This window comes from Pelobates fuscus, chromosome 6 (genome assembly GCF_036172605.1).
Source record: "Pelobates fuscus isolate aPelFus1 chromosome 6, aPelFus1.pri, whole genome shotgun sequence".
Classification (NCBI taxonomy): Eukaryota; Metazoa; Chordata; class Amphibia; order Anura; family Pelobatidae; genus Pelobates; species Pelobates fuscus.
This window is the reverse complement of record NC_086322.1, coordinates 85,592,579-85,610,891: the sequence shown is the minus strand read 5'-3', so window position 1 is coordinate 85,610,891 and position 18,313 is coordinate 85,592,579.

The following is an 18,313-nucleotide window of genomic DNA, read 5'->3' as shown; positions in this document are numbered from 1 at the left end:
GGTAGAAAGACTAATTCTTACATGGGGAATCCAACGAACCCAAAGAAACCCGCGGATGGCAAGCCGTTCGGGACTTTTAATACACTATCAGAGGCCGACCGCAAGGCCAAACCTTATTGGACTATTTTCGGTTACTTTGCCTGTGTGGTCGGTCAATACTTTAAAGTCCCATAACTCCCAAACCCATTATCCAAATTGGCTGATTTTCACATATGTTGTTCCTCCAGACTAGGGCTATCTGGAGATACTGGATTTGTGGATGTACCCCAAGTATTTAGGGTACATCCAAGACTTGGGTAAAAATATGTCCATGTTAATTGTGTTAACAGATAAGTTAGAGGGAGGAGATGTGTGGGTTGTACCTTAAACTGGATTGGTGTATTGTAAATCCCTCCCTTGCATGGGAGAATCCCATATAAGCCTGTGTGTGAATAAATCAGTGTTGTTGCTGTTTAACCCTGAAGCTGAAGTGTTGTCTCTTTCTTGGGGGGAATTTGACTGTATGCCGATTGCCAGGAGTGTAAGCTGTTCGTATTGCTTTTCCTGTTCGGCTGCTTCCAGGGTTCGTGTGTCTCTTGTTCGAGAGTTGGGGAATACGTGCAGTTTGGAGTTTGGAAGGTTGGTGATTGCAGTAGCTGCTGGTCTATGGGAAAGGGGAATATTGCCTAAACGGGTTTTATCCCCTTGTCTGCTGAAACGGTCCGCAACAATATATAACCGTGTAAAATGTAATTACCCTTGTATAACGAACGACGCATGTTGCTTCCAGATACTTTAAGCTTGGCTCATATCTTTATGCTTTGAAACAACATTGTAATTGTTACACTCCTTCTCTAATCATGGATGTATACCTCTCTCATCTTTTTCTTTATGTACTAAATCAATAAAAATTATACATTGAAAAAAATATATATATCATGACAATTACATTATCAATGAATGTGAAGTTGTTGTGTGAAAAATGCAAGAAGCAAATATGAATGCTAACTTTGGCCAGTGTTTGTGATTAAGTGTCTACTATAAAAGACAGGACATACCTCATTTGCCATACCCTGGGTTGTCTACTTTTGTAAATGGTATGCCATGATAGGTGTAATTCTCATTCCTGGCTGACATATGGTCTTAAACGCAACATAACCAATCTGGCAAATTTCAATGTGAATAAACTGAAAAAGGAAAGTCCTATATTTGAACCTGTAACTTTTCAATACCGATAAAAAATCTGTACATAGGGGCGTGGCTGACCGCCAAGCAAGATGGCCACATAAGAATCTGCTCCGGCACATGGGCTCCATTAAACCCAACATTTCATAAGCAGAACCGATAAAACAATGACTGCCACAAGCAATAATCACCATGGCACAACAAAAGACAAAGAAATCCACAACAAAGCGGACAAAATGAGTTTTTTCAACCAAACGGCTGCAACAACATCGGAGGCAGCACGGGCTGCCTCACAAGATGGCGCCGAGGAAAATGAGGCCGACACTAACTCTGCCCCAAACAACGAGCCACAAAAGACTGAGGGCCGCACAAAAGAATACTTTGAGCAGACCATTGAAAATATGTCAGCAAAACTAATACAAACCTGGAAATCAACAGCAGACCAGATCAGGAGAGAGGTGAGAGACCTCTCCGCCAGGACGTCCTCAGTAGAACAGCGCTGCCGAGATCTGGACTCCATACAAGCTGAAACAATAAACCAACTACAGGCCCTACAACAGAAAGTGGAAAGCCTGGAAACTCGTATGGCGGACTCTGAGGACAGAGCGCGCCGAAACAACGTATTGCTCCGCGGGGTCTCAGAGTCTGTACTCCCAGAAGATCTACCAATCTTTGTGAGGGGCCTCCTGCACACTTATGCACCGGGCAATCCGGCGGACATGCTCCTGATAGACAGGATGCATAGGGTCCAAAAGCCGAGACACTTACCAGATTCCACACCGCGTGACGTACTCATCAGGGCCCATTACTTCCATATAAAGGAGCTTATTCTCAAAGCACATTGAAACAAGCCAGACCCACATGAAGACTACCCAGCGATACGCATCATGGCGGACCTCTCTGCTGCGACCCTCAGATGAAGAAGGGAGTTTCAAGCGATCACAACGGAACTGAGGACCAAGGGGATCCGCTATACATGGGGCTCCCCCACAAAGCTCATCCTCACAAGGAATGGGAAAACAGAAACCGTGTCCACCCCGGAGGAAGGCTTGAGGAAGATGAAGGGATGGGGCCTACTCACTACAGCACCAAAGGAGGCGTGACCCGCCACAAGACAAGGTCGCAATCACCCTGCGGACTAACCACAAGACTGACCGCCATAGGGCGTATAATGCCGCAAGTATAGACCCCAATATAGTGTACAAATGTTGACGATTGGTCGCTGATTTATTAAATGTTAATATAACCATAACAAGATATACCCACTATTCTTAGTACCGAGAACTCTATACAGTGCCAAGAATATGCCGTGTATATATGATAATACAGATTTAAACAACAGGCATGATACAAAAACTGAGCCCTTTCAAAGTTAGCCTCTCGCAGGCTGCACCCTAGGCTAAACAAATGGGACCGGTGAGGACAACCAAAGGTTGTTTACATAACCTTATAAGCCGCAAAGTACAACAGCAGCACATTTAAATCCCAGCAAAATAAACGCTGCATACTGCAGACCACATCAAGCACCAGCAAGCACAGCCTGAGGGCTCCCCTTCAGGGAGATAGCTTAAGGGCATTAGGCCCGTTAATGAACCACTACACAACGGCACATAAACATGGCCACCAATACTTACGTATATAAAACATTTATAACACCTATATGAGGGACCATATATTGCATGCCGCTATAGGCAGAAAATTGTTTTAATTGTCTTATGTTTAAGTTGTCTTATTGACTGATTGTTTTATGTTAACATGTTACTGATATTAACCATACTCTCATACACTCTGCAACACTAGCACTCACAAGGAGCCCAAACAGCCAACTGTTTGCAAGGTTTGTTTTTAACTCCCATCCCCCACGGTGAGAACCCTACCGGACCGAATGAAGTATCTCACCCCGACACCTAAGTACCCCGACCCACCCTCCCCCAGATCATAACACCCATCCCAGAGCTACATAAGCCTTCACACTACGCTCCCAACCTAAGAAAACTACCGGGATCTACTGCCACACAATAGACCACAATGAAATTCTACTCCCATAACGTTAAATGGCTAAACACGCCACATAAAAGACACGTATTGCTAGACGACCTAAAAAGGAATAAAGCAGATATTGTCTGCATTCAAGAAACTCACTTTGTAACTAACACAATCCCCATGTTCGCCATGAATGACTGTCCTCTCCAATTCCATGCCACGCATACATCCAAATCTAGAGGAGTATCTCTAATACTCTATAACTCACTGACAGTGGAGCCGCTCTACACAAAAAAAGATAGCCAGGGACGATTTGTAATCCTACACTACCTAATTAACAATAACCCCATGGTACTAGTTGGCATATACAGTCCAAATAAAATGAAATAGGAGAGCGCAACCATAATGAAATAAATAATATACAATAAAATAAATCAAACACATATTCCAGCAGCTTTCTATTCCACAAAATGTCAAACAGCCCGGATCACTTCCATGGTGCTCCATGAAGTGTTTTGATACGGAGTGTTTGTCAAATTTTCTTTTTGTATTATATAGATGTTCATTAAGTCTTGTTCTCAGCATTCTTTTCGTCTGGCCTACATATTGTAGTCCACACGGGCAACCTAAAAGATAGATGACTTGTTTGGAGTGACATGTGATGCACTCTTTTATTTTATAGGTTTTTATAGATTTTTTCGTAATTGAGGATTCAAAACTAGAAATTCCTTTATAGGGAGGGCCTGTAGTTTTACACACATTGCAGTTTCCACATTTGAAAAAACCTTTTTCTGTGTTTAGAAAGTGTGTTTTGGGTTTCGGCTGTCTAAAGCTGTGCACCAGCTGGTTATTAATCGTCGGTGCACCCCTAAAAATAATTTTTGGACATTGAGGTAACCGGAGTCCTATTCCATTATTCCTAGCTGAAGTATCCAGGCGACCGGCCTGCTTTGAACACTCTAATTTTTTCAAAGTAAACGCTTCGGGCCCCCGGGACACTCAGTCAAGAGCATCGGGGGGGCGCCGAGAGGCAGGGGCTGGGACAGGCGGTAGCTCGCCTCGCGGCGGACCGCCAGCTCGATCCCAAGATCCAACTACGAGCTTTTTAACTGCAGCAACTTTAATATACGCTATTGGAGCTGGAATATTTTATTTTGTATAGTATAAGCATCCAAAATAACATAATAACATAAGAATAACAAAATAACAATTTCAAACATAAACCAACAAAAGAATCAACATAGCTAAATAATACCCAAAACATAATACCAAATAGAACATTATGCCCAAATAATCATAAATACCAAAATAAACTCTGGGGCACTAGTAGGGTATTAAACTCATACCAAACTTAATCACGAAATAACTGGGAAAGGGATTAACATAAGAGGGAAATAAATCATAATGGGAAAATTAAAAGGCAGGAGGCTCCATTTCTTCATGGAGCGCTGGGGAGGGGGGTATAAAGGCCAAAAACAAGGTGGGGACAAGGGGGCGGGGACCCAATTGACCTCAAGTCCACAGCCAGCTAAACAAAACCATAAACCATATACAAAACATAATCAACATACAACCCACCACCCACTTGAAGTCCATTTATTTGTCTTCACCCTAACCCACCACCCACATGGAGTCTTCCCTCCGTCCTTAACACCAATAACCCACCACCCACATGGAGTCCATCCCTCCGTCCATAACACCAATAACCCACCACCCAAAAGGAGTTCTATTTCCAGTTCAGAGATGTATACCCACCACCCACCAGGATTCCTTATTATTAGTTCATAAATATACAAAGTAAACAAACCCACCACCCACCAGGAGTCCTTTTCTCAGTTCATAAATATACAAAGCAAACAAACCCACCACCCACCAGGAGTCCTTTTCTCAGTTCATAAAAATACAAAACAAACCAACAAACAAACCCACCACCTTCAAGGAGTCCTTCCCTCCGTCCATCAAACCAATTCCATACCCCCCACCCAAAAACAAATTGTTCATAAAGTCCAAAGTTCATAAAATTACACAAATCAGAAAAACCCACCCTCCACCCTAACCCAAGCGATACCAGGCAAACCCTCCCGTGCATAAATAACATAAAAAACCCATAATAACATACACCATAACCATACCTGACTACCCTACACTACCCTACTTATACACAGAGGAAGGTACTCGTCTGCTAAAGTGTGGTAGCCTTCCATGAAAAGAAAAAATAGTTCAAAATCTAAGGGGGAAAGGTGAAAACAGATTCGGAATTCCCTTCACCAAGACAAGGGCGCCTATGGAGCGGTTCAAGGCGGGTGGACCTTGAGATTTCGCCACAAACGCTGCCAAATGGACAAATCCATAGAGGCCCTTTCGGTGGTATAGATCCCACGAATCGCCCTCAGAATGTCTGCTACCACCACCTGACAGGAAAGGTCTTTACGTTGAAGGGAAACCTGACACCGTGCCATCCAAGTGAAATACTTAACCACTGAACTGACTACATAAAGAGTGCTCAAATCAAAAGCCCTCCTCCGTGAGTTGGACGTCCCGTATGCCCACTCCTCGTAAGTCCAGCGGGATAAGCAGGGGATGCCCAAGGCGGCTGAGACCTCTTTGTAGACCCGTACGTTAAAGGGGCACTCGAGGAGGAAGTGGTCCATGGACTCCACTACCCCGGAACATTCCACCCGAGGACAACCGCGATCCGTTATGTTCCTGTACTTCAAGTTCCCTCGAACGTAGAGTCTACCGTGGAAGGAGAGAAACGCCACGTCTCGGTATTTCTCTGGAAGGCGCCTGGAGTTGATGTTTTTCAACCCCGAGGCGAGAGTACGTGGCGGGCAATCCTTCAAAGCAAGCTGAATGCCAAAGTGGGTGGCCAGGACCCTCCCGTCGAGAAGCTTCTTGGGAGTGTCCCGAACCTCCTCCACCGTGACGTTCCACCTGCGTAGAATTCCCACTCCCTCGATGACCGAAGTCGGAAGATAACTAGAATGCCGAACCCTCATGCTCTTCACCCTCCCACCCTGAAACCAGTCCACCAGGAAAGGTGTGACCCACTCCCTGAATATACATACCCAGCCAGGCTGCTCATCCTTCAGGAGAGCCCCAAAGTTCCTTTTCAGAAAGTTGTTAGTTAAAAAGACGATGGGGTTGACCATGGCCAGACCCCCGTCCTTTCTGGCCAGGTAAGTGACCTCTCTTTTGATGAGGTTCAGCCTGTTCCCCCACAACATGCGGAAGAACAGTGCAAATATCCGAGCGTAGAGGGACCTGGGCAAAAGGAAGATGTTACTGACGTAGCCAAATACGGTCAGAACATAGGTCTTGATCAGGTTCACCCGTTCTCTGAACGTCAGTTTCCACCTGTGGCTCTCCTCCACCTTGCTGGAAGCTTTGGCAAGCCGTTCGGTCCAGTTCCTGAGAGCCAGATCCCCTGGACCGAACACCACCCCCAAGATCTTAATTTCAGGCTGGGCACTCGGGAAACCGTCTGGAAGAGGGAACTGGTCCCCCTCCTTCCCGCACCAGAAAACTACGCTCTTGTCCCTGTTGACACGAGAGGCTGAAGCGGCAGAATACGCGAGAATTAAATCATCCACCTCCGTGGCCTCCCGAGTATCGGAGACCACTATGGAGATGTCATCAGCGTAGGCAACAACCCGTAAAGGCCTCTCCGGAGTCCTGGCCACTCCCTGTAACGTGCTCGCCTCGACCCTTCGGATGAAGGGATCGACTGCAAACACGTACAAGAGTGGGCTGAGAGGACAGCCTTGCCGGACCCCGGATCGGATCCTAAACTTCCTGCCCTTCCACCCGTTCACAAGAACGAAGCTTTCGGCCCCTCTGTACAAGGTGATTATCCAATTGATGAGTTTACCCGGCAAGCCATACTTCCGCAAGACTGACCACAGATAACGGTGATCTACCCGATCAAAAACTTTGGACTGATCAAGTGCCAGAAGGTATATCCCCCTTTCTCCGGCCCTGCACTTCTCGAGGGCTTCCCTGACTTCGAAAACGGCATCAAAGACAGTTCTGCCCTCAATAGAACAGTACTGGGAGGTGGATAGGACACGCCTTGCTAGGCCCTGTACTCGTTTCACCAAATTTTTTGCCAGGACCTTCCTGTCGACAGGAAGTCCTCATCAGTCCTTCCTGCCTGTCAGGGCAGAAGTCCTCATCGAGGGTGGCAGTAATCCTTGAGCCAAGCTCTCATTAAACACCTCGGTCAGATGAGGGGCCAAGAGGTCGCAGAACTGTTGGTAAAACTCGGCCGTCAGACCATCAGGACCTGGCGACTTACACTTGTTCTGCTGTTGGATACTCTCTGTAACCTCTTCTATGGTGATCTCGCTGACCAACTCGTCAAAAGAGAGGTCGCTATGCTCAGGGAGCGTGAGCTCGTTCAAGAAGTCCTCCACCCTTTTCCCGTGGGAGGTTCCCTCCTCGCTACATTGGGGGCTGCCTTTCCCGAGGAGCTCAATATAGTAGTCGCGGACCACCTTCAGAATCCCACGAGGAGACTCCTCGAGGGTCCCGTCGGTGCTCCGCAGACTAGAGATGGACTTGGTACTTTCCTTCCGCTTGCAGCTAAGATAAGGATCGGGCGAGCGGTATGACCCATGATCCCTCTCTTTTACAAGGGAGGCGTACCTGTCATACTGATAACTCCTCATCAGGTCTTTAACCGCCGCAATGTCCTCGGGGTCACCTCCCTGCGAGATCAGGATGTCCAACCTCCCAAGCAAGCCCAGATACATCTTGTACCTGGAGAACTGCATGTTTCGGGCGAGATTGTGAAACAGCCGTTGAGTTCTGGCCTTCACCATCTCCCACCACTCAGACTTCGTCTGGCCTAAGTTGGCCAATGTCATCTGATCGTGAAAGAATTCCTTGAAGGCTTGCTGAACCCTCTGTTCCACCAGGAGGTCTGAATTTAGCTGCCAGATCCCTCTACCCTTAGGTGGGGTACTATGGACGTTCAACTCGCAAGATAAAATGTGATGGCCACCGGGAAATTCTCCTTAAAGAAAAACCTATCTATCCTACTCTGACAGCTACCTCTGTGATAAGTGTACCCACCCGTGGGATTGGGAGTGTGATGAAGGTACACATCGACCAATCCAGCCTGACTAACCATCTTATTTAAAAAATAGGAGTCATATCCCAGCCTCTGAGTGGCGCCTCTCCTGTCTTGAGGCCTAGTTATGGTGTTGAAATCACCGCCAAACAGGATCTGCTGGGATGTATAGAGGAAAGGCTCTATCTCAATAAACAGGCGCTTCCTCTCCCACTTAGTTTGGGGGCCATAGATGCTAATTATCCTGAGAGGTTGCCTGCCCAGTGAGACATCTAAAACCACACACCGTCCTTTTTGCAACTCAATAACCCTGTTGATGCAAACATCAACGTCCTTGAATAGGATGGCGATTCCCCCGTATCTCTCTGTGGCTAGAGAGAAGTAGGAGGGCCCCCATCTCCAGTCCCGCTTTGCAGCGTGCAGGGCCGCGAGGGTTTCCAGCCGGGTCTCCTGTACCAAGATGACATTGTACGGAGCCCGGCTGAGGTGGTCGTAAACCAAAAAGCGGGCCCTGCTGGACTTAACGCTGTTTACATTCACCGTAGCCACAGAGAGTACAGGGAAAGCCGCCATAAGGGCATTAAGTATAAGGAGACTTTCCCTTCCTTCTGCGATACCCCTCCTCCTCCGTATCGGAACCCAGGTGCCTCTTCACTGAGACTCCGGGAAAAAGTGGCCCGTCGTCTCTCAGAAGCACCTCTTGTCCCACCTCAACCTCCGCCACCACCCCGGGGAGGTTCGCCATCTCCTCCTCGTACTCACAGTCGGCCCAGCTGGAGGACAGCGCCTCGTACCTGTTAGACACGAGCACTGGGGCCTCCTGCAAGCCCGAAGAGGATGATGACGCCTTTGCCACACCTCCCTTAGACACTTCCTTTCGGGGGTTTCGCCGCAGGGGGCATGGCGGTCTTCCGGGGCGATGGCAGTGCCGAGGCTTTGGAGGGGGGGGTTTCTTACCTTTCACCATGCTCCACTCTTGGGACTGTGCATCTAAGGGACGTGCCTCTGGGGATTTTTCAGTGGGGGTATCCTTCACCGTGGAGGATTTGGGAGGGGGGGCCTAGGGGGAGGGGGTCTAGGGGGAGCCATAATGGCTGTGGAGGTAGTGCTGTCTCTACGTATACTTCTCGTGAGGGGACGTGAACTTGTTGTCTTCCCAGGGTCCTGAGATGGTGTAGAGACCGAGGGGAGGATGGGCTGTTGCCGGGGCAGGGAAACCTCTGTGCCAGAGATGTGCCCCGTAGATGACGATGCTACCTGAACCCCTAACCCAGCAGAGTCCATCTCCACCGGCTCCTGACTCCAGATGGACTCTACATTATGCTGGGCTTCGGGGCAGGTGCGGTACGTATGACCCATCTCCGAGCACAGATGACACCGGATCTCCCTGCAGCTGTCCCGGAGGTGCCCCACAGCGCCGCACATAGTGCATTTGAGGACCGTACAGGCATTGCTGAAATGCCTGTCCGATCCGCACTTATGGCATACCCTGGGCTGACCAGGGTAAAAACAGGATACCCGGTCAGCCCCGATAAAAAAACTATTTGGCATATGCTGTGTGGCACCTCTAATCTCTCGCAGCAACACTGAAACAGTCCATCTGCCTGTCCAAATCCCATCCTCATCTAAGATCTTAACAGGGGAGGATTTAACATCCCCAAACCTCTTGGTCCAAACCAGGATATCTGCTATGGGGATGGATTCATTCCTCACCAGGAAGGTGACCTTCTTAAGACCCTGGCGAGAAATGGCCACAGCGGTGAATCCTGCCCACTTTGTACCCTGGGCAGACCTGGCCGCCTCCCACCCAGCCCAGAAGCGATCCAGGAGCTGCGACGTCAAAAAGGAGACGTCGAACTCCCGGGTGCCCGAGGCATGGATGAGCACGTACAGGTCCACGGGCGCAAATCCCATATCCTTCAGCCGGGCCACCAGCCACCGTCTGTCAGGCACCTGGGTCTCACCCCCATAGACGAGCTGTACCACGTTCCTCCTGTTCCCAAAGGAAACCTGAGGACGCGTAGCAGGCCCGCCCACAGAGAGGCGAGGTGGCCCAGATGCCCAAGCATTGGGCACACCGGGACCCGCCGTCTGGGAATGATTCGGGCGGATTCCCCTAGCAGAACCAGAGGCCTCAGTCACACCAGAACCCTGGGTGACAACCTGGGAGTGCCTAATGGTAACCCGTGCGCCTACATGTGAATCTCTACTATTTACAACTTTTGCACCTTTTACCAGGGTGCTCGTACCTGTGCTCGTGCCCGCCACTTGTGAATCAACTAAACTACGTGAACCAATAGTAGGGGTAACAACACCAGGGGCGGGGGCAACATAACCTGGGGCGGGGGAAACAGAACCAGGGGTAGGGCAATAACACCAGGGGTAGGGGCAATAACACCAGGGGCAGGGTCAACGATACCAGGGGCAGGGGCAACGACATCAGGGGCAGGGGTAACAGTATTGGGAGAGGAGGCAACAACACTGGGGGGGGGGGTTAACATTACCACGGGCAAGGGCGTCAAAACCTGGGGCAGGGGCGTCAATACCTGGGGCAGGGGCGTCATTACCTGGGGCAGGGGCAATCACATCAAGGGCAGGGGTGACAACATCAGGGGCAACAGAAACAATACTAGCAGGCTGGCTGTGGATATTGCTAAGGTCAATGGGTCCCACTATATCATCCAATAAAGTAACCTCCATATTCCCATCATCCTCAGCCATCCCCAAATCACCAGTGGGGCCAATTACAGGGTTATTCATATTTGCCTTACCTCCACTGGTGATTTCTTCATTTTGGACGGCTGGCTGAGGATGATGGGAGTTCCCTGCAGTCCCGCCCCCCACAGCGCCAGCGGCACCCGCGGCACCCGCAAAATCGGCACTCGCGGCACCCGCGGCACCCTTGGCACCAGCAAAACGGGCACTCGCGGCACCCGCGGTACCCGCGAAACGGGCACTCGTGGCACCCACGGTACTTGCCAAACGGGCACTCGCGGCACCCGCGGTACCCGCAAAACGGGCACCCGCGGCACCAGGGGCAACAGGGACCACAGGGGGACCGGCCACACATGCTGACACAAAGGGAACACATAGGGAGGCAGGGGGAACGGACTGAAAGACAAACTTGGACACATCCAGGGAAACAGACTGGGGGACAAACAGGGGAGGAGATTTGCAGGCAGGGAAAAGCAGCCGAGCTTGCTCCAAGGGAGCAGAGGGAAAATGAGGGCCTTCGCTCAGCATTTTTTGGTGCTGCACAGCCCCAGCAACCTCAGCAACCCCCATGGAGGGTCCAACAGTGCCGCTATTCCCCCCACAGGGACGCTCCGCTTCAGGAGCAACCACCATGGAGGGTCCAGCGACACCGTCTTTCCCCCCAACAGATTGCACAGTGCCAGGGACTGCGGCAGCACCCTTCATGGAGCAGCCATCTACACCCTGCTCCAGACTGTTCCATCCAGTGCCATCCTGCCCAGCAGCCGCCTGAGGACAGGAGGCAGAGGTACCAGCTACTCCAGGAGACGCAACCACATCGAGAGGAAGGTCAGAGGGAAGGCAGGGAAGGGAGGGAATGGGAAGGGAGGAAGGGAAGGGCCCCTCCATGGGATCACCAATACTCGCCTCAGTACTGGCGGGGATGGTCTCCCTGTCACCATGGAGGGCGGCGGGGGGCCCAGATACTTCCACAGAGGCAGGATGTGCAGGTTCCTGGGGCATACAGGCGTTGTCACCTGTAGGGTTAGTATCCCTGGCCCCAGGCTTCTGCAAGGCCTGAAATTCATCCTCATTGCAAATAAACTCAGAATCATAGCACTCACCCTCCTCTGTGGAATCTCCAGACCCCCTGACAGAGGTCTCAGGCTGACGCCGGGCGACGTTTTTCTTTTTCTTGCTGTTCTTCTTTTTGCTTTTCACGGAGCCCTCCCCAAGCTCGTTGCCAAACTTGAGGAGAGACTCCCTCACCTGGGGACATGTCCCTCCTGCCCTCAACAGCCCTCTGCCTCCTGGTCCTCACGACGTCTCTGGCTCGCTGTTGCAGGATGGCCTGGATGTCTGATATTTTCTTTTCAGTCTGGAGCAGGGTGTAGGACAGATGCTGCTCCATCATTTTGCTTTCAGCTATAGCGGCCCTCAAAGGACCTCTTTTGCTATTTGAGGTCCTACTTGATTTATCCCTCTGCTCCCTAAGCTCTGCCTGGACCCCAGCTAGGCCCAAGTCTGCCTCGGCATGCTGGGCCTTCAGGGACACAAGCAGACCCCGGAGCCTGTCAGAAGGCAGCCCCGAAAAGGCCCTAGCCTCAACCCCCTCACCCTTAGCAGCCTCAGCATAGGTGAGGGAGGCCTGAGGGGCCTTGCTGGTATCAGCCTCCTCAGGGGGGGTCTCAGGGACTACCTCCTCCTCTGTACCCTCTCCCATCTCCAGGGATGGGGGGGACTGCTCTAGGAAGTGGAGGCCACTGCTGGCAAGTTCACGACACTCAGCCAGCAGCCCAGAGAGCAGCTGGATATCGGACCTGCAGGCCTTAGCTCCCTGGCGGACCCCCACTCCCTTTTTCCACGTACCAAGCTTCTTAGCCATCCCCCCCACCAGCTCCTCCAACATGGAGACCTGGCTTCGGATTTGCCGGGAGAGGGCCTGGTATTCAGTCCAGGACAGGCCCCTGGTATCCGCCTTACCTTCCCCAAAGGCCAGCTGAGCTTGCAGCTCATCCAGCCTGACCTTCCATCCCCAGGCTGGGGAGGAAGGCCCGAGGGCCATGCTTGCCTAGGCCCAGGCAGAGCCCCCTGCCGTAGTAGTATCCCTGCCCAGAAAATGAGCCTCTAGTCCAGCCACAAACGGGTGTGGTCCTAGGGAGAAGCAGAGCACAGTAGCAGACAGCTCCACACTCCAGCAGCAGCTAAGCTCCTCCCAGCCCCAGTGGTTGGAGCTGGAATTACCGCGGCTGCTGGCACCAGACTTGCCCTCCAATAGATCCTCGTTAAAGGATTTAAAGTGTACTCATTCCAATTACAGGGCCTCGAAAGAGTCCTGTATTGTTATTTTTCGTCACTACCTCCCCGCGTCGGGAGTGGGTAATTTGCGCGCCTGCTGCCTTCCTTGGATGTGGTAGCCGTTTCTCAGGCTCCCTCTCCGGAATCGAACCCTGATTCCCCGTTACCCGTGGTCACCATGGTAGGCGCAGAAAGTACCATCGAAAGTTGATAGGGCAGACATCCGAATGCGTCGTCGCCGTCACGGGGACGTGCGATCGGCCCGAGGTTATCTAGAGTCACCAAAGCGGCCGGGAGGGAAGGGGGGCGAGCCCCCAGCCCCGACCCGGATGGATTTTGGTCTGATAAATGCACGCATCCCTGGGGGTCAGCGCTCGTCGGCATGTATTAGCTCTAGAATTACCACAGTTATCCAAGTAACAGATGGAGCGATCAAAGGAACCATAACTGATTTAATGAGCCATTCGCAGTTTCACTGTAGCGGCCGTGCATACTTACACGTGCATGGCTTAATCTTTGAGACAAGCATATGCTACTGGCAGGATCAACCAGGTAGCCCCGCGGTGGGTCTCTGTGCGGCCCGGTGAGGCCCAGAAGGGAGAGGAGGGCGAGGCGGAGCGGTGCCCGAACCTCTCCCCCCTCTGGGGCCTGGGCCTCTCCCCTCTGCCACCCCGGAGGGGGCCGAGGGGGGAGGCCGCCGACCTTCGAGGTGGACGGTCGTGGGGGATACGTAGACGACTTCGGAGATGGGTGGAACGCGCTCGGCGCGGCCCGGGGGAGGCTGGTGGCGCCGGGGCGGCCGCCGCGGTCCCCGCCAGGGAAGGGGACCTCGGCGGGCAGTGGGGCGCCGGCCTCCTCCGCGGCGCGTGCGGTCTCGGGCCTCTGCTTCCGGACGGGGCCTGGGAGCAAACTCAGCAGGTGGAGGTGGCCGGCCAGGGAGGGTGGCGCTCGGCCCGCGGACGGGGAGCGCCCTCCCTGTCGGAGAGCCCGGTGGTGAGGGAAACCGGGGACCGCGCCGGAGGCGGAGGGGAGAGGGAGCTTTTCGCCTGTCGCAGGTGGCCGCCAGGGACCGCCTGAGCGAAAGCCTCTCCCCCGCTCGGGCGTGGGGAGCCAGATCGATCGGAGAAGGTGGTGGGGGGGGCAGGGCTCCGGGGAGACGTCGTCGGGGAGGCCAGATTTCGACGAGGGCAGACACGCAAAGGGGGAAAACCACCCGTCGGCCTGGAACTCTGCCTGGGCATCCGAGAAGCGGCCAGAGTCCCCTGCCAGCGCAGGGGGAAAACCACCCGTCGGCCTGGAACTCTGCCTGGGCCTCGGACCAACCCGCGAAAGCGTCCGACCTCGTGGAAGTGGTGCCTGGACGCGGCGGGGCAGATCTGACCTCATAGCCGACAGGCCTGGAGCTCGTGGGACTTTGAAAAATTTTCTCGCTCGAGGGCCGCCATCCCCTTTCCGGCCACCGGGGGGCGCCACTAGGGGACCAGGGTGACCGGGGAGGCCACCCCTTCCCCTGCCCGACCGGCCGAGGGAAGACCCGGGGAGAAGGAATGATATCGATGGCAAGCAGGGGAGGGGGAAAACCACCCGTCGGCCTGGAACTCTGCCTGGGCATCCGAGAACCGGCCAGAGTCCCCTGCCAGCGCAGGGGGAAAACCACCCGTCGGCCTGGAACTCTGCCTGGGCTTCCGAGAACCGGCCAGAGTCCCCTGCCAGCGCAGGGGGAAAACCTCCCGTCGGCCTGGAACTCTGCCTGGGTATCCGAGAAGCGGCCAGAGTCCCCTGCCAGCGCAGGGGGAAAACCACCCGTTGGCCTGGAACTCTGCCTGGGCCTCGGAGAACCGGCCAGAGTCCCCTGCCTGCCATGCGAAATTTTCGCTCCTCGACAATCTCCTCGAGGGTGCCCCCGGCTGTTGTCGTGCACTTTCTGCACGCGCGTCGTTTAGGGGGACCAACCTGCGAAAGCGTCCGACCTCGTGGAAGTGGTGCCTGGACGCGGCGGGGCAGATCCGACCTCATAGCCGACAGGCCTGGAGCTCGTGGGACTTTGACATTTTTTCTCGCTCGAGGGCCGCCATCCCCTTTCCGGCCACCGGGGGGCGCCACTAGGGGACCAGGGTGACTGGGGAGGCCACCCCTTCCCCTGCCCGACCGGCCGAGGGAAGACCCGGGGAGGAGGAATAATATCGATGGCAAGCAGGGGAGGGGGAAAACCACCCGTCGGCCTGGAACTCTGCCTGGGCATCCGAGAACCGGCCAGAGTCCCCTGCCAGCACAGGGGGAAAACCGCCCGTCGGCCTGGAACTCTGCCTGGGCCTCTGAGAACCGGCCAGAGTCCCCTGCCAGCGCAGGGGGAAAACCTCCCGTCAGCCTGGAACTCTGCCTGGGCATCCGAGAACCGGCCAGAGTCCCCTGCCAGCACAGGGGGAAAAACTCCCGTCGGCCTGGAACTCTGCCTGGGCATCCGAGAACCGGCCAGAGTCCCCTGCCAGCACAGGGGGAAAAACTCCCGTCGGCCTGTAACTCTGCCTGGGCCTCTGAGAACCGGCCAGAGTCCCCTGCCAGCACAGGGGGAAAACCTCCCGTCGGCCTGGAACTCTGCCTGGGCATCTGAGAACCGGCCAGAGTTTCCTGCCAGCACAGGGGGAAAACCTCCCGTCGGCCTGGAACTCTGCCTGGGCATCTGAGAACCGGCCAGAGTCCCCTGCCAGCACAGGGGGAAAACCTCCCGTCGGCCTGGAACTCTGCCTGGGCATCTGAGAACTGGCCAGAGTCCCCTGCCAGCACAGGAGGAAAACCTCCCGTCGGCCTGGAACTCTGCCTGGGCATCTGAGAACCGGCCAGAGTCCCCTGCCAGCACAGGGGGAAAACCTCCCGTCGGCCTGGAACTCTGCCTGGGCATCTGTTTTGCACGTGTGGGAATGCTCCCTGCTGTGTTATATGTGTTTGGATGTTTTTTATGTGATTGCATGTGTGTAGAGGTTATGCTGTAGAGTGTAAAGGGGTCTGTTTGTGGTGTATAATATGTAGCTGGGGCCTGTAGTGTATAGGTGTGTTTTTGGGCTGTATATTATATGTGTGTTTGTGTGTTTATAGGGTCTTTAGAGTGTGTGTGCCTAGTGGTGTGTTGCGTTTGCATGTAAGGACTGTATTTCGTGTATCAAGGAGTTGCAGGGGATGGCATTGTGTATATGCGTATAGGTGTTGTGCACATGTGTGTATTGGTGTGGTAATAATAGTGGGTGTAGTGTGTGTTTAGGGGAGTTGTGTGTGCATAGGGGTACAGTGGGTGCACAGGAGGTGTATATCGGCATAGTATGAATGCAGTGGTGAGGTGTTTATAGGGGTATAGAGTGTGTAGTGCTTTTGTGTGTATGTGTGTGTGTGTGTGTATGTAGTGTAATATGTGTGTTTATAGGGAGTATAGAGTTTGTGTAGTGATTGAGTGCAGTGTATAGGGGGTATAGAGTGTGTGTGTGTGAGTGCAGAGGGTGTAGTGTGTATATAGGGGGTATAGTGTGTAGTGTGTATATAGTGTGTGTAGGTGCAGGAGGTGTAGTGTTATGTATAGGGGTATAGTGTGTAGGGGGTGTATATAAGGTGTATAGTGTGTGTAGGTGCAGGGGGTGTAGTGTTATGTATAGGGGTATAGTGTGTAGGGGGTGTATATAAGGTGTATAGTGTGTGTAGTTGCAGGGGGTATAGTGTTATGTATAGGGGTATAGTGTGTAGAGGGTGTATATAAGGTGTATAGTGTGTGTAGGTGCAGGGGGTGTAGTGTTATGTATAGGGGGTATAGTGTGTAGGTGCAGGGGGTGTAGTGTTATGTATAGGGGGTATAGTGTGTAGGTGCAGGGGGTGTAGTGTTATGTATAGGGGTATAGTGTGTAGGTGCAGGGGGTGTAGTGTTATGTATAGGGGTATAGTGTGTAGGTGCAGGGGGTGTAGTGTTATGTATAGGTGTATAGTGTGTAGGTGCAGGGGGTGTAGTGTTATGTATAGGAGTATAGTGTGTAGGCACAGGGGGTGTAGTGTTATGTATAAGGGGTATAGTGTGTAGGTGCAGGGGTGTAGTGTTATTTATAGGTGTATAGTGTGTAGGTGCAGGGGGTGTAGTGTTATGTATAGGGGGTATAGTGTGCAGGGGTGTAGTGTTATGTATAGGGGTATAGTGTGCAGGGGGGTGTATATAAGGTGTATAGTGTGTGTAGGCGTAGTGTGTATATAGTGTGTAGTGAGTAAGTGGTGGAGTATAGTTTATGTATATGTTTTGATTGTTTCATTATTTAAAAAAAACTAAAAAAAAAAACCTACACCACATTTACTCCCCTTCCCCTTATTACCTTATTACTTTGTAGGGGGAAGAGGGAGCATGCTGCTGGTCATCCCTGGTGATCCAGTGGGCTAGTGATGTGGTCTGTACCTCCGCAGGGTACAGACCATGTCTTCCTCTCGCGAGAGCTGGAGTTTCAGAGCGTTGCCGCGGGTTACCACGGCAACGCTCTGAAAATATCGGAGATCGCGAGAGGGCTGCCCTGTGTGCAGCCTGGAGGCTGTTAGCTCCGTATCCAAACGGAACGGAGCTCTAAGTTCAGAGCCTCTCTCGGGGCTAATCGGGTAAGCTTGAGCCGGCAGGGGAGATATTTTGATCTTCCCTGCTGGCCTCTATCCATGCGCGGCGCACGGGGATTAGGTTGTGCCCAGGCACACCCGGCACACCCCGTGCGCACGCCTATGCACGGATTTTGCGGTCACGTCCCCTGAAGTCCTTTCTCGGTTTTGGGCCCTGCAAATGGCCGCCAGGGGGCTGGCTTTCGGTCCCACTGCTCCAGGGAGGCGGGGAAGCAGGCAGGAAGGCAGGGAGGCAGGCCAGGTGGCTGAGAGACCGCTGGAGACCCACCAGCAAAACGCAACCTTACCATGCCGAAAATAGCTCCACGGATTTCGCGGTCAGTCCCCTGAAGTCCTTTCTCGGTTTTGGGCCCTGCAAACGGCCGCCAGGGGGCTGGCTTTCGGTCCCACTGCTCCAGGGAGGCAGGGAAGCAGGCAGGCTGCTGCTGCTGCTGCTTTTGTTGCTGCTGCTGCTGCTGCTGCTGCTGCTGC